The sequence below is a fragment of the Penaeus japonicus genome, unplaced genomic scaffold, assembly GCF_977035675.1.
Source record: "Penaeus japonicus unplaced genomic scaffold, GWHDUDI00000001_assembly GWHDUDI00000013, whole genome shotgun sequence".
Taxonomy (NCBI): Eukaryota; Metazoa; Arthropoda; class Malacostraca; order Decapoda; family Penaeidae; genus Penaeus; species Penaeus japonicus.
In genome coordinates this window covers 20451178-20466177 of record NW_028234415.1, presented here as the reverse complement: position 1 = coordinate 20466177, position 15000 = coordinate 20451178, and the positions used below count along the sequence as shown (strand labels likewise).

The window sequence follows — 15000 nt, the reverse complement described above, 5'->3', positions numbered from 1 at the left end:
AACGCAAGAACTCTCTGAAAAATAAGAGATTTATAAACTGAAATATAATCTTAAATATTGTGAAAGAGATTGACTTGCCTTATACCTTAAAAACTAATAGATTTTCCAATTCTATCTCCAGTAACCATCTCGTGATGGGTGGTACACAAACACGATACACACCCGCGCATATTAGGCCACTGTATTCGCCTATGCGGCGCTATATAGGCGTATCTCAGTTAACCATTTAACTCCTTTAGGTCCTATTGCCGTTCGTGACAGCCTCCCTCACGGCATTGTGACATGCAAGGCTGGAATGCCCCCATCGTGAATGGGTTAATAAAGGTACATGGTTTTCAAACAGTGTACTAGACATAGAAACTTTCTTTTATAATCTCTAAATAAGAGAGCAATGTAAGTGCTAACGGGTGTGTGTGTGTGTGTGTGTGTGTGTGTGTGTGTGTGTGTGTGTGTGTGTGTGTGTGTGTGTGTGTGTGTGTGTGTGTGTGTTTGTGTGTGTAAAATATAAAATATAACATATAATATATATATATATATATATATATATTATATATTATATATCATATATTATATATTATATATACATATATACATACATATATATCCATATATATATGAATATATATATATCCATAGATATATTGTCATACATATATATATATATCTTGTATATATATATATATATATAATCTATATGCATAGATATATTCATATAGATATAATAATATATTATATATATATAAATATATCATAATATACATAGATATATAATACTAAGTATAAGATATAAGTATAAATATATGTATATAAATATTATCACTAACTGCATACATATATCATTAAATAAAGTAAATCAAATATATATATAAATGTAAATATATATATATATATATAATAAGTATACTTAAACCTGCACTACATAGTATATCAAATAAATAAATAAATTTATATAGGTAATAATATACTATATAATATATATATACTATACAATATGATATATAATTATAAGACACATTTAGGTACATTAAACATACTCATCCCATTCAGGATAATCACAATTCTCTCATCCCTGGCTATCCCCAGACACTGGGTAAACAACTGTTTATAAAGTCTTTCTGATTCAACTGAATTTCACCGCTTTTCAGGTCCTTTTGCAGCACCATGCAACCATCCTAGCTCACTCGTATCAGCGGTGCTGATGTGTCGCGTCTTCATAGTTGAGAGATCTTGTGTTGGCTCACACCTGCTCTAGAGCTGAAAAAATAGATAGATTTATTTATTCAATATAATCGGTCCAAGTTCTAACACTTTACAATTCTTCCCTGAACATAATATATATTCCTAACGAAATAATTAAACTAGAAAAATAAACTATTCCCTATCATCGTTTATCACAAACAACAACGCCATCTTTTACACCCCCTTTTCACCGTAATACAGTGGCTATGTATGACTGTATAAGGATAAATATGTATCGCTATTGTACAAAATCAAGATAAATACATTATATCCAATTGACTTTCAATTGGAGTATCAACAAAAAGAATTTTTACGCAAATATTTTATCAAGGTTAACCTATATACTGGAGCAACAAATCTTCTTCAAGCAAATATTTCTTCATTCTCTTATTCTATTAACAGACATCAAGCTTGAAACTTGGGGAAAACCACTTTAGTATTAAGGGCCAAACTTTCCAATAAAATTTTCAACAGTTCTACCCTGATTTTATATGTGTGTAATAATTGAAAGTCTTGTTATGCACAGATAACCAAGTTTTAAGTATAATCACAACTATCAATACAAAACCTACAATATTTTATTTTTTTGTTGATAATACTACACAGTAGCTGACTTGATCCTCAGCATCGTCCGTCTTCACGGTAAGTTGAACTTCATCAACCACCAAGCTTTTAACCTGTCCTCTTCAGTGCTTCCGGCGCTACAGGTGGGAGCGCATCATGTGAGACAACTAAACAATTTAAAAAGAATCATTTAAAAACATCATATGTACCTTAATTTAATTGGGACCTCTGACAACTTTTTCTACATATTTTTCGAGTTTACTGCAATAGGGTAAAAATTTTAAGTAAATGCTACGTATTCTTCTGTCGTGTGTATAAAAAAAAATGGGAGCATGTCTATCATTGGGATATGTGTGCATCTATTCATGTTTTTTACCACAAAATAAAACAACTATCATGCTGGGATACATCAAACCGAGCCATGCCTATACCGACAAGTTTGTACTTGCATTACCCAATTGGGCTCCTGCACCTAATTTGCATTCTGATAATTTAAAAAGGGTGTGATTTTTTTCCATCTCAGGTAGTCTATAAGACTTTACATTCTTTTCCCTATGATTCATACAGACGCTTGGGTGCAAGTATGTCTGGGAATCAATAAATACACATATATATTATAAATATATATATATATCTATATATTAGATATATATATATATACGATATATATACTGTATATATATACGAAATATATATATATATATATAACTAGGTATATATAATATATGGAACATCATATATACATATACTATATATATATACCAATTGATTATCATATATATACATATATAATACTTATATATATAAATGATATATATATATATCTATACATTATTGTATAGTACAAGTATACACATTAATGTATTTAACATTATATATATACTATATTATATTATATTATATATATATTCATATATATATATAATCTATCAACTATATGTATATATATAATCACTTTATATATATATCTATGTATTATATATAACTATATATTATATATCATATATTATATCTACATATGTATATATTATACTTAATATTATATATATAATGTATAATATATAATTATATAACTATATATTAATATAATTATATATATGTATTATATATCAATATATCTATATATTATTATATATATATATGTATATATATAATTATGTATATATAATATTATATATATATGTATATATATTTATCTTATTATATTATATATATTACATATATTCACTACTGATAAATATATTATTATATATATAGATTTATGATATATATATATTATATATAGATCCATATATATATATATTATATATATATTATATTATATATATTTATATTATATATACCTAGTATTATAGATATTAATATTATATATATATTATATATATATATATTTATAAATTAGGATCTCATATATTATATATCATATATATATATTATATATATATATATTCTTATAGTTGGACTAATATATTATCGATATATGACCTATTCATATATATATTAAATATATATTACATTATATTATATATATCACATATAGATAACTAAGGCCAGCATATTATTATAATAAACGTGAGGAGACAGGTGGGCCAAACGTGCACTGGCCGTAAATAACATATATATAATATTACATATCATACTATGCGGGCTTATACGGCCTTATAAACCATGATATAGTATATTACCGTTATGATATATATATTATGAACTATATAATATGACATATAATAATAGCATTATTTTATATATATATTATAACATATATATTATATATATATATACTTATATATATTTATATATATATATTACATATGTATATTATATGATTTATATATAATATATATATTACATATATATTTATATATATTATATATATATATAATTATATATATCAATTATATAATATATATAGCATTATGTTATATATCGATATATATATGTATATATAATTAAATATACATATATATCATTTATATATATATTAAAACTATATATATAAATTATATACAATATAAAATATTATATAGTATTTAAGATATCTATTAAAGTATATATAATATATATTAGTTATATATAATATATATATAGTAACTATACTATATATCTCGAAATTATAAAACTATATATTTATATTATAGTATATATTAGTATATCAAAATATATATAGTAATATATAATTATATTAGTTATATATATATATTCTATGTTATTAACAATATACATAAGTATATATATATATTATAATAATATATATGAACATTCTCATGAATTTGTTAGAAAGGAAGAATTTAAAACTCAATTTGAGAACAGAAAATTTCTATATTATTATCACCTCCATTCCCTTTGGGACACCTCGCTTCGACATGCTTTGCACCGTATGTCTGCTCACCCGGTGCGACAGTCTTCCAACGCAAGAACTCTCTGAAAAATAGAGATTTATAAACTGAAATATAATCTTAAATATTGTGAAAGAGATTGTCTTGCCTTATACCTTAAAAACTAATGTATAATTCTCCAGAATTTATATCATTAATAAAGGTAAAAAGGTTTAACGATGTACCGAGACATAGAAAAAATTTTTTTTATAATCTATAAAATACAGAGAGCACATGTATAAGTGTAACGGGAGTGTGTGAGTGTGTGTTGTGTGTAGAGCGAGTGTGTGTGAGAGGTGAGGGTGGTGAGAGTTTGTTGATAGATGTGTGAGGACAATGGTGAGTTGTGATATATGGTGTGAAGGTGATAGTATAACGATCAAATATACTATATAAATAGAATAAAATAAATATATATAATATATATATATATTATATATTATATATTATATAGTATATGCATATACATATATGCATACATATATATCCATATTATATGATATATATAAATCCCAAGTAAGATAAAAATATATATATAAATATATTATAAATATATATATATATGCATTAACATATATATATCTCAATATAATTAATATATATATAATAGAATATTATAAGAATAAAGTATCTATATATATATGATAAATATATATATAAATATTATAAATAATGCATAACAATATATATATAATATTAGTATATCTATCATCAACTAAAAGTAAATACTATAGTGTTATAAATATAAGACTATAGGTACAGAAAGATGTATACTAAATGTATACATCTATACTATACATAGAGATGTAACTATATATATAAAACCATCTTGTTACATATATATATATACATATATGATATAAGAACATAAATATAATATATATATTTATATTTATTTTACATATATGAATATATTAAATATCGAATGCTCCTCATAGTATACATATCTATCACAAGTATATAGATAAAGAAATATATAACAGAATCATTAGTGATAAATATATATTAATATATAATAATATAAGATATATATATAAATATAGATATAATTTATAATATATTGATATATTATAACATCTATTATAATTCAAATATAATTAATATTGTTTTAGATTACATATATATATAATATTATAGAATAATATTTAATATTTACATAAATATAATGAATTAAGAATATATGTATATAGATAATATATAATAATATATAGATATATCGTCTATAAAAAAATATTATATATATAATAATATTGTTAAATTGATCAATATATATATCTATATAGAGAAGTTAGAATCTTCATGTAAACTCGAGAATCAATAATATAAATTCTCAAACTCTAAAGTACTATAAGAATTCTATAATGTAAATAGATGTACATATTATATCAAATATAGAATTAAAGTTATAATATAATATATAAATATATATATGTATATAGATACAATATATCAATAATATCAGATATATAGAATAATAATATATAAATAATATATATAAGACTATTATATATATTATATATATGTTTATATAGATACATATCTATATTAATATATAGATATAATATATAATATTGCGCTAGACATATTATAAATATATACGCTATAACCATATATTTTATAAATATATCTCGCAATTTAAAAATATATATTGATCTAACTAGAGTAATATATATATATCAATATATGAATAATATAATATCATATATAGAAATCTATGTATATAGATAATATATATTATATAAATATAATAATAAATATAAATAAGATAATATAATATATATATAAATATAATATAAATATGCATATAGATACATTTTTATATAGAGTACATAATAATATATAATATATAATATAAATATATATATATATATATATATATATGTATATGGGTGTATTATATATTATGTATATAGGTATATATATATATATATATATATCTATTATATATATAACTTAGATATTGCGTTACACCCGATATGTTATATATAACTAATATATAGATATATAGTATACTAATCTCAATGTATATATATATATATATATAAATATATATATGTATATATATATATATGTATATAGGTATATATATATATATATAGGTATATATATAGGTATATATATATATATATATATATATATAGATATATATATATATATAGGTATATATATATATATTTTTTTTTTAATAATAATAATAATAATAATATATGGTTTATTTATCAAGAAAGCTACATATTCGTGTAACATTTCGTCTTGATTTACATAAAAAATTACCTTAAAAGAAGTATAACAATGTTTACAATGTTAAAAGGTTTGATTTAAAAAAATTTAAAACTTAAAACATCCACTATGAAAATGCAAGACAATATGAAAAAGCTTTAGAATTAAAAGTATATAAAAAAAACAGCTAAAACATTAGAATTAAAAGTAAATAAAAAAGCTAAAACGTTTGATTTACAAGCATATAAAAAAGAACTAAAACGTTCGATTCATTTAGTCATTCACTTTGTTAACGAAATACGGAATGGTTGACTTTCTATAGCGAGCAGTCCTGCAACGGATGGGCTGAAGGCGACTTCGGTGACGCGTGTTGTGGGCATGGATGGTACCCAGCGTGGGTGGCAGGAGATGACGGTGGTCCGGGGAGCGCATTAGGTCGCGCCCATGTGTGTGTGTGTGTGTGTTGTGTGTGTAAGTGTGTGGAGTGGGTATGTGGTGTGTGTGTTGTCTCAGTGTGCGTAGTGGTATGTGTGTATGTGGTGTTGTGTGTGTGTGGTGTGTCATCGTGTGTGGTCAAGTGAGTGTGTATGAGTGGTGACTGTGTGTGTGTCTGTGTGTGTGTAAGTGAGAGTAAGTGTGTGTGTGGCATTGTAGTGTCTGTGGTGAGTGTTGTGTGTATGTGTGTGTGTGTTGTGTGTGTGTTATGTGTGTGTGTCTGTGTGGTGGTCATGTGTTTGTGGTGAATGTGTGTGTGTATGTGTGTGTCTGGTGTGTGTCTGTGTGTGTATTTAGAGTGGTGTATGTGTGTGTAAGGTGTGTGAGTCTGTGTGGGGTTACTGTTTGCGTGAGTATAGGTGTGTGTCTTGTGTGTGGCTGTGGGTGTGAGTAAGTGTGTGTGTATGTGTGTGTATGTGGTGTTGTGTGTAGTATGTGTGGCCGTGTATGTGAGCGTGTCTGTGTGTGTGTCAGTGTGTGTGTATTTGTGTGCTATGTGTGTGTATGTGTGTGTATGTCGAGTTGTGTATGAGTGTGTATGGTTGTGTATGTGTGAGTCGAGTGTGTGTATGTGTGGGTAATGTGTTTGTCTGTGTGAGTTATGTGTGTGTGGATGTGTGTGAGTGTATGTGTGTGTATGAGTGTGTATGTGAGTGGTGTCTGTGAGTGTGTGTGTATGTGTGTGTGGAGTGTCGTGTGTGAGTGTATGTGTTTGTGTATGGTGTGTGTGTGTGTATGTGTGTGTATGGGTGTGAGGTTATGTGTGTGTGAATGTGTGTGATGTGGGTGTTAAACATTGGGGGGTGGGATGGTGTTGTGTGTGTGTCTGGTGCCTAGTGAGAGTCTGTCGTGTGTCTTGTGTGAGTATGTGTGTGTGTATGTGTGAGTAGGTGTGTGTATTTGTGTGTATGTGTCTGTGTAAGAGTCGTGTATTTGTGGTGGAATGTGGTTTGGGTGTGTAAGTGGTGTCGTGTATGAGTGTGTCATGTGTGTGTGTACGTGTGTGTATGTGTGTATCTGTGTGTATGTGGTGTATTTGTGTGGTGTAAGTTTGTGTATGAGTGTGTGTATTGTGAGTACGTGTGTATCTGTGTTGTGTGTGTATGTGTGTGTGTATGTGTTGTGTATGTGATTGTATGTGTGTTGTATGTGTGTGTATGTGTGTGTGTAAAGTGTATGTGTGTGTATGTGTGTGTTGATGTCTGTGTGTGTGGTATGGTGTGTGTATGTATGTGTGATAGTTGTATGTGAGAGTGAACTGTTGTGTAACGTGTGGTGTATGTGTTTGTATGTGTGTCGTTTCAGTGTGTGTGTAGATGGTGTGTGTATGGTGGTGTGTGTATGTGTGTGTGTATGGGTGTGTGCTGTGTGTGTCCGTGTGTGTATGTGGTGTGATGTGTGTGTCTGTGTGGTGTATGTGTGTGTAGTTGGGTGTATGTGTGTGGTATGTGAGAGTGTATTTGTGTGTGTCTGTGTGGTGGAGGTATGTGTGCTGTGTATGTGTGTGTGTACGTTTGTGATGTGTATGGTGTGTTGTGGTCTGTGTGTGTGTGGCAGGAGTGTGTGTGTGTGTGTGTGTGTGTGTGTGTGTGTGGATGTGTGAGTGTGTGTGTGTGGCTGTGTGGTGTGTGTGTGTGTGGGAGGCTGTGGTGTGTGTGTGTGTGAGGTGGATGGTGTGGGTTGGTGAGTGTTTGTGTGTGTGTGTGGGCTGTGTGAGTTGTGTTTGGATTGTGCTGGTTGTGTGTGTCTGAGTGTGTGTATGTGTGTGGGGTTGGTGGGTGGTGTTTATGTTTGTTGTCTGGAGTGCGTGTGTCTGTGTGTGTGTATGAGTTTTGTGTGTGATGTATCGTGGTGTGTGTCTTTCATATTTTGTGTCTGATTGTGTCATTGTAGTTTTTTGTGTTTCTGAGATTGACATTGTTTGTGTCTGCTGTGTGAGACTGTGTATATATACATATATATTTTCATATTTGATATCATTTATATTTTCATATATATATACATATTATATATATACATTTATATATAAATATATATATACATATATATACATATTATATATACATATATAGACTTATATATATTTAATAATATGAACATATAGATATACATATTATCATATATAGTTACATATTATATATACATAATATATTACATATATATACATATATATATAAATATATACATAATATATATACATATAGATATATACTTATATTTATTACATATATATATATTATAAGGTATATAATATACATATATTATATCATACATATATATTATATAGGTATAGATTACATATATATAATATATATAGGTATATGTATATACCTATATAGTATACATATATTTTACATTATGTACATATATATATACATATTTATATACAATATATCATATACATTAGATTAACATATATATACATATATATTATCACATATATATGTACATATATAATATACATATATATTGCATATATATATTACTTCTATATACATATTTATATACATATATATACATATATTATAATACATATATATACATATATAGATATAAATTATTTATACATATATATACATTATATGTATACGAATATATATATATAATTTATATAACATATATATAGATACATATATTATATATATAACATTATATACATATATATATTCAGTAAATATATAACAATATATATGTTTTACATATTATATACATTATATATATACATTAAATATATAACCTTATATTAATATTTACATATTACTTTATAATATATTTACATATATGATATAACAATAGTATTCACAGAGAATATATACATGGTATATATACAAATATTATAACATATATAATATACATAATAGGATTATACATAAGATATATATGCATATAATAGATCTTTACATATATGATAGGTATATTATACATATATCAGATTACTTGTATTTTTATACTTATATATATATATGAGTATATATTATAATCATATATATATAGGATAGTTATAAAACATATATCTTATATAGGTTTATATATACAGATATATATATAGGTTAATATATATAAATATATATTATTGTATATATATACATATAGATTATATATATATATAGTTATATATTGTTATATGTATCTTATATTTATATAGATATATATATATGACATAATAGATTTACTATTAAGGGTATATATATATTCTTTTGAGAAGTATTAGTTAGTGATTTGATAGTTGATTGTTGTAGTTGTGGGATTTGTGATAGTTTTAGTTATGTTTGGTTTATATATTATTCATTTATAGTGATTATATAGATATATTTATATCTTTATAGGTTTTTATGTGATTTCTTTTATAGTGAATGAATATATATATTGTTTATTTTATTGGGATATAGATTAGTCATATTTTTATTTAATCATATATATTTATTATGTAATTATAGGATATAAATTATATATCATAGAATATATATATAGGTATTGATATATATATATGTATAGGTACGTGATAGATAACAGATTTATTTATATTAGATATTATAGGTATATCTATATACTTTATATATAGATTTTTATATTATATTGGTTTATATTATATACATTTATATAATATATATATTTAGAGAAGGTATTTATATACAGATATATATCATATGTTATATATGATATTTAGGTTTAGTTATATAATTTTACAATTTTATATATATTATAGTATTATTGATATATAGGGTATATGATATACAGTTTGTAGGTATATGTATTATATATATATTAGGCTATTTAATATAACCTTTTAGATATTTATTATATATATAGGTATATAATACTTAGTTTTTATATATGATTGGTATATTGATAACAGATTTATTATTATATAGTAGATAGTTATTATTCAGAATTTTATAGGTAAGGTATATAATATTTTACATTATATATGAGATTTTTATTAAGGGATATACTATATTACTGAGTTTATGGTTTATATATTATAGGTTTATTTATTATCAGATATAGGTAATATATTTAATTGGTTTTAAGATCTTCAGTTGATATATATTAGGACATATATTATGGTATTTATTATTGACTATATGATGGATAATAGTTTGTTATTCGGTGATATATAGACTTATTATTTGATCTGATATTATACATGTTATATCATTATTGTTTTTATGATAATTTATTCAGATAGATATTCAGGGATATTTTACTTAGTAGACAGTTTTATATTGAAAGAGTTATGTTAGATACATATAATTCAGTGATTGTTTTTTATAGACTTATATTATTATACAGTTATATATACATATTTTTTTTATACATTAGTATATATTTTTATAACTTATTTATATGTGCCTTGTATTAGTATACAGTGATATATATTCATTTAAGTTGATCATATATATAATGTAATATCTACACTTGTATACTATAACAATATATATATATACATATGATATTATTTTTTTATCTATATATATGAATACATATTATATATGACTGTATATGTTAGATAGACATATAATATAATACGGATATATATATTTTATACATATTATATTATTTCATACATATATTATTGTAAATATAATATTGTATATATTATACATATATATATATACATATTAAATATATTGTATATATATTTATATAGTATATAGGTATTTATATACCTATTATATAATTCTATATATATAGGGAATATTAGTACCTATATATATTATATATAGGTATATATATTCCTATTATATTATCATATATAGGGTTAATTATATATACCTATATTTTATATAAGGTTTATGTATTATACCTATTTATATATATTGTGAGTATATATATACCTATATATATATAGGTTTTTATATATACCTATGATATATAATATAGGTATAGTATATATATATATATATAATATATATATATATATATATTATTTATAGGTATATATATACCTGTTTATATATTATCAATTTGTATTTATATAATGATATTAGGGTTTTAGTTAGTATATAATATTGATATTATATATATTTATATAGGTATATTTGTACTTTTAGATTTATAGTTGAATATATATTGACTATAGATTGACTGTGTATATATACTATTTTATAATAGAGTATTTTGGTATATATATACCTATATATTATATAGTATATATAAAATTTTTATTTATGGTATATATATACCATGATTATTTATAGGTATTTATATTAGGGTATATGATATTATATATATATTATATATTTATTTATAGGTGTATATATAACTATATATATATTATATATATTATATTATGGTATATAATACCTATGTTTTATATATATATTTATTGATTGATATATTTTTTAATATTTATTTTATATATATATATATTGTATATTTTTTCCGCATTTTGTGGGATAGATTTACCTATGTTTGATATTGTGTTATATATGTGTTGCTTGTTTTGTTGTTGGGATAGAGATAGTTGAGTAGATTTTTTTATAGGTTTATATTAGTCATATATAGGATGAGTGGTATCGTAGATTGTTGATTGTGTTATAGGAAGATTTTGATTTATATTGGTATATATTTACCTTGTGATATAGATCATTTATTTTTTTATTTATATATAAGTGATTTATATTATATATAGATACCGTTTTGAGATATTTATATAAGTTTATATATTTTGAATGTTAGATATATTTAGGTATTGTATATACCTATATATATATATATATATATATATATAGTATATATATTGGTATATATATACCTAATATATTTTGAATATAGTATTTTTATTTGTATTTATATATATTTTACTAGGTATGTTTATATCCTAAGTTGATTTATAATATATCAGTGATTTTATGATAGATATGTTATTGGTATGTGTATACCTATGTTATATATATTTTATATTAGATATTATATATTATATATATAGGGAGTTTATACCTAGATAGTTTTATATATATATTATTGATTAAGATATTTATATATAGGGTTGGTGATACGCAATATATTATATATATTTATATATATTGTTTTTGTTTAGTATTTTTAGGGTGAGACATACCTTATTATATATTTATTTATTTATATATTGTAGATTTTAGTGGAGTAGAGGATTTTTTGGGTTTATTACATTCGATTTTGTTATTTATATATTTATATAGATATATATATTATTTTAATTTGATAGATTGGGATTTACATAATATATATAGATTTATATATAATTGGTAGATACATAGACTATATATATTTATATATAATATTATATATATATATATTACATATATATAGGTATATACATAACTATTATATATATATATGATATATTTTATTATATATATATTATATATATATATATACATATATAGTATTGGTATATACATACGATATAATAATGATATAATATATTAATATATATATATATAATATATATATTATATTATAATCTATAGTTGTATATACCTATATATAATATGTATATATATATAAAATTATATTTTATATATATATCTATATATACAATATATATAGGATGCCCCCCCCCTCTATATATTTTATATTTATTTATATAGATTTATATAGTATTATATATATAGATAAATAGATAGTATATATTAGGTTTGTATATACAGTTTATATATATATTTTTATGTTTTATATTTATAGATAGATAGTTAGAGGTATGTATAGTCCTATATATTTATAGTGATATAGATATATTATATATGTATATATATATAGGTTTGTAGTAGAACCTTTATTTATATGCAGATATTATATATGATTGTTGTTTATATATATTGGTTTGTAGTTTCCCGATATTTTGATTTATTTTTTTGTGATAGGTTGATGTGTTAGATATAGTGGTCGATTTATATAGAGTTGGCTATTTGTGATTCCGATGTTGAGAAGTGATATGTGTCTGTGTGGTTTTATAGTTTGTTATTGAGTATATAGGTGAGATTTATTTAAAAGTGGATATTGATAGAGGGTTAGATTTAATGATTGGTTTGATTGTGTCAGTTGAGTTTGTGTGGGATTGTTTAGACTGATGGTGATATTGTTTGATTATGGAGTTGAGGGGTTGTGTGTGTGAGAGCTGTTTGAGTGTGGTGTGATTTAGTGTGTGTGTGTTGTTTGTGAGGTTGTGAGTGTTTTAAAGTGATTGAGATAGTTTAAGTTGTGAGGGTGTATGTGTTTGGACCGTTATTGTGAGTGTTGAGTATTGATTTTAGGTATGATGAGAGGTTGTTAGATACAGAGAGTGTGTTTATTGTGATATTTTTTTAGTTGGTGTTTTTTTATGATTTGTTTGCGATATTTTATAGTGTGTTCTGAGTGTTAATGTGATTTAGTGTGATTGATTTATTGGGTGTTTGGATCTGGTTTCGTGGATTATTATGTGTGTTATTTGATAGTTGTGTTTATTGAGTACCTTATAAGAGTGGTATATATATATCGCATAGGTTAATATTTATAGGTATATAGTTACAATATGATATGTATTTATATATAGTATTTATATTGATGGAGTATTATTATTACAGATTGTATAAGAGATATATGTGGTATATTGTAGACATATATATATATTTAGATTGGTTTTATATTGACATTGATATTATAGATATGTATATATTTTTTTTATAGTAGGTATATATTTTCATTGTATTTATATATATATATTGTAGGGTGTTTTTGTTTGTAGTTTCTTATACTGTATTGATTTTATATATAGGGGTATATGTTAGAGCTTAGATAGTTTTATTGGTATATAGTTTACATTTTTATTGTGTAGATATAGGGGGTGTGTTGTGAAGAGAGTGAGTGTGTGGGTGGAATTGTGTATGAGTAGAGTTGAGTTGTTCTTTTAGTGAGTGGATTGATTGTGTGTGAGTGTTTTTGAGGGTGTGTGTTTCATTGATTGTGTGTGTTTGTGTGATTTGGTGTTTGTTTGTTTGTTTGTGTGGGTGTGTGGTGTTTGATTAGTGTGTGTGTGGGTGTTAGGTTTCTGTGTTTTGTTGAGTGTGGGTTAGTGAGACTGAGTGTGTTTCTGTGAGAGTGTGTGTGGTGTAGTGTGTTGTTTGTGTGTGGTGTGTGAGAG

At 23.8% G+C, this 15000-nt stretch overlaps 1 protein-coding gene across 1 annotated transcript in view; it reads right to left on the bottom strand.

Annotated features, from left to right (window-relative positions):
* The window catches only part of LOC147470624 (uncharacterized), a 34478-nt gene that overhangs the window by 8603 nt on the left and 10875 nt on the right, over window positions 1–15000 (bottom strand). Inside the window, exon 2 of the mRNA XM_086542995.1 lies at window positions 1–14. This exon is cut by the window's left edge and continues 79 nt beyond it. The gene's annotated coding sequence lies outside the window, so the exon portion shown is untranslated. The remainder of the gene's footprint in view (window positions 15–15000) is intronic.